The sequence below is a fragment of the Hibiscus syriacus genome, unplaced genomic scaffold (genome assembly GCF_006381635.1).
Source record: "Hibiscus syriacus cultivar Baekdansim isolate YM2019G1 unplaced genomic scaffold, ASM638163v2 tig00110264_pilon, whole genome shotgun sequence".
In the NCBI taxonomy this organism is placed as follows: domain Eukaryota; kingdom Viridiplantae; phylum Streptophyta; class Magnoliopsida; order Malvales; family Malvaceae; genus Hibiscus; species Hibiscus syriacus.
The window spans coordinates 2,756,141-2,760,434 of record NW_024062653.1 but is presented as its reverse complement, the minus strand read 5'-3'; positions in this window follow the sequence as shown (position 1 = coordinate 2,760,434).

Genomic DNA, 4,294 nt, shown 5'->3' with positions numbered 1-4,294 from the left:
GACCCTCAATAAAATCCATTGTAACAAATTCCCAAGTTTATTGGGGAATTGGAAGAGGTTGTAGTAGCCCTGGTTTCAACACATGTTCATCCTTAATTCTTTGGCAGACATCACACTACTGCACATAGCTCTTAACCAAGTTTTTCATCCCTTTCCAATAGAAATAGGATTTCACCCTATGGTAGGTAGCTTGTATACCTGAATGACCACCTTGGGGTGAGTCATGTAGAGCTTGTAAGATCTGTTGTCTTAAGGAATCAGTCTATCCAATATAAACCTTACCCTTGTATCTTAGGATACTTTTAGAATAAGTCCAGTCTGCTGCATCCTGATTAGAGATAGCTAACTTAGTGACCAATTCTGCAACCATAGGATCATTTTGGTAACTCTGTTCAACCTCTTGAACCCAAGTAGGAATGACAACAGTAGCAATCATTTGATGTAATTCTACTTTATTTTCATCTCTACTAGATAATGCATCTGCTGTCAAATTGTGTCTCCCCTTCCTGTACTGAATTACATAATCCAGTCCCAACAATTTTGTAAGCCCCTTTTTCTGTATTGAAGTAGTTAGCTTTTGTTCCAGCAAATGTTTAAAAGCTTCATGGTCTATTTTAATAATAAAAGGCCCTCTTTCCAAGTAATGTCTCCATTTAGAAATAGCCATGAGTATGGCTAAATACTCTTTTTCATAAATGGATAAATCCAATTGTTTGAGTCCCAAGGCCTTGTTGAGTTAAGCCACTGGTCTACCCTCTTGAGATAAAATTGCCCTTATTCCTCTAGAACTTGCATCTGTTTCCAAACAGAATCTTTTACTGAAATCAGGTAGTGCTAAAACAGGAGCATGACACATTGCATTCTTTAAAAGTTCAAAAGCATTTTTACTTTCCTCTGTCCATTGAAATTGGTCCTTCTTAAGCATGGTAGTCAAGGGCTTGGCATATAACATCCTCAATACTGGGTTAGTGATTAAAGTGTAAGATTTTAAAATGTCAGTGATCAAATTAAATTAATCGAAAAGTGAAGGAATTAATTAAAGATGTTGGGTAGGATGAATTATTAAGTGAATGAGAATTAAAAGGGTAAAAGGGTCATTGAGAAAAGGTAATAATTAAATAATAGATAATGGGTATTATAATACCCAAGTGAAAGAAACAAGAGTTTCCAGATAACTCTTGATTCTTCTTTCTCATTCATTTTCTTCTTCAACGTGAAGAGCTCAAGCTAAGGTGAGTTTAATTTCTCTTGATTAATCCTTCAACTTCAAGCATGGTTTTAATTATGGAAGCCTTAAGAAAGATTATAGAAGGAAAAAGAGGTGTAGAAACTCAAAGAATTGTAAGTTAAGGGAGATTAAAGGTTAGAAGTCATTGAATGAAATATTGGATTAGAGGTCATAATAAGAATTAGAAGTTGGATTTGACTTGTTATCAAGCTAATTAAGAAGTATAAGGTGATAGAATTAAAGTTAGAACATGTTGGTATTTTAGTATGATTCTTGAATATCATGTAAAAGATAGGATTTGGAGTATAAGGAAGTGATTATGGAGTAGAAACGAGTTTAATTATGTGTATGAAAGTTAGGAATATTAATGGAAGTGAAGTATGAGGTATGGAGCTGGAAATGAAGGAATTTTCGAGTTCAAAAATGATATCTGGGCTAGGGGGAATCGGTACCCATTCAAAGGGGTACTGATACCCTCTCAAACGAGCAAAATTCCAGAATGTCATGAGGGTATCGATTCCCCCAGTAGGGTATCGATACCCCCTAAAGGAAAATGGAAATGTTGATTTCTTAAAGTTGTTTAAGCTTTTAGTATCAAATTTTAAGGTTACATTTTGATAGATTTCCTTAAATTGTATATTTGTGTAGATATCGGGCTTAAATCAGTTTCAGAACGTTTGGGAAGTAAGAACGATCGAGGGAAAAACAAGGAGATCTAGGTGAGTGCATATGCATAGCATGATTATAGAACTATACTTAATTCTAGACTTGTGATAAGTCTAGATTTTATATTTTGATACATGATCATATTCTGTATTATGAGACATGACATGAATTTATACAAAATGCATTACGTGACATGAATATGCGTGAAAAGTTATATGAGCTATGTGAAAAGGTAAGAATTACATGTCTACGCGATATAACTACGTGAAATATAAAAGCCCATGTTATGTAGATGAGAACTATAGGTATAGTTGGCATGCCAAGGGTAGAGGGTCTACGCGGTCCTTCGGGACAAAATTCTACGCGGTCCTTCGGGATATGTATATATTTTTTGGAACATGTGTGAAGTCTTGTGAGACACATACTTGATCCCTAGTATATGTATATGATTCTTAAGGAATTATATGTGGTCCTTATGGACATTATTATATGGCACTACGGTGCAATTCTATGCGGCACTTCGGTGTATTTATACGAGCTGTGGTGACAACATAGTGCACAACCTCATAATACTCACATACCTTAGGTTCTCAGTATGGTATCATGGGCTGGTAAACTTAATAAGTTGAACTCAGGAATGTTAATTTGATAAGTATACAGGTATGAAATATGATTATGGTTATTGCATTGAATATATATATTATCTTAATACTTCATCTCATGTTGACATTTCCATTATATTTCATTGTTATTATATTGCCTCACTAAGTCGATGACTTAGCGTGTGAGTGTTTCACACGTAGGATCTGAGAAAGTAGGCGAGCAAGGTTAAGTAGTTGGACAATATTACTCCTGCAACCATCAGATCAGAAGCAACTTAATCAGTAGGTCATTTTGTTATGTAAATGGAAGTTGGCATGTAATTAAAGGGTTAAGTTGTGTATGCTCTGAATATTTTGGTAAACTCATATTACCATATATATATTATCGTATTTTCTTAATATAAGTTCAAGTATTTTGCTATTATTTATTAAGAGTTGTGTTTTAAAAGTCAATGTAATATCTTTGACTCGTATCCGGGTCGGGTACGGGTTGGGGGTGTTACATGACAATTTCTCCATATCATTTTATAAATCTTCTATAATATCCTGTCAACCCAAGGAAACCACTCAAGGATTTAAGATTTTTTGGAAACTTCCACTGCTGCACTGCATGTATCTTTATTGGATCAGTAGCTACCCCTTGCTTATATATAATGTAACCTAAATATTCCACCTCTTTTTGGCCAAAGAAACATTTTGTTCTTTTAGCAAACAGCTGATTCTGCTTTAGAACTTCCAAAACAGTCCTAAGATGCCTAGCATGGCTCTTTAGATCAGAACTGTAAATGAGTATGTCATCAAAACAAAACCAATACAAATTTTCTTAAATAAGGATCAAATAGCTTGTTCATTAATGCCTGAAAAGTTGTTGGGGCATTTGTTAATACAAAAGGCATAACCTTAAACTCAAAGTGGCCATGGTGAGTCCTAAAGGTTGTTTTAGGAATGTCTTCAGGAGTAATTCTAATCTGCCAGTGCCCTTCTCTCAAATCCAGTTTAGAAAAGTAGGCTGCTCCAGTCAACTCATCCAACAAATCTTCCACCACATGAATTGGAAACTTGTTTTTTTTATAGTTAAGGCATTCAATTGCCTATAGTCTATACACATCCTCTAACTCCCATCCTTCTTCTTCACTAACAAACAAGGTGAGGCAAAAGGGCTTTTACTAGTCTGAATTATGGAAGAGGATAACATTTCTTTAATTTGTTTTTCCACTTCTTACTTCTAATGATAGGGCATCCTGTACGATCTAATGTTCACTGCTTCTGTACCCTCTTTTAGTATAATGGAATGATCATGTTCTCTTGGGGTGGCATCCCTTTTGGTTACTAAAAAACAACTGAATATTCTTCTAATAAATCTTGTAGTTCAACAGGTACCATATTAGTGCTAACTTCCCCACTTAACATAAAAATTTCCCCTGATATGTCACTGTTCTTCTCCATCAACTTCTGTAACTTACTGTCTGATATCAGTTTAATAGTGGGTGAATGATGTACTCCTCTTAAAGTAATTTTCCCCATCTTTTTGAAAACTCAAAGTCATATGATTGAAATCCATCAATAATGGGTTATACTTTTTCATCCAGTCCACTCCTAGAACCATGTCACTCTCTTCTAGAGTTAGAACTCTAAAATCATGTTCAAACTGAGAACCTTGCATTCCCCATTTTAACTTTTTACTCATAGTTGAACTGTACAACTTTTCACCATTAGCAACTGTAATAGTCAAGGGATGAGTTTGCTCCAATTCCACTCCTTCCTTGGACCATTGACTAGATATAAATATATGTGTGCT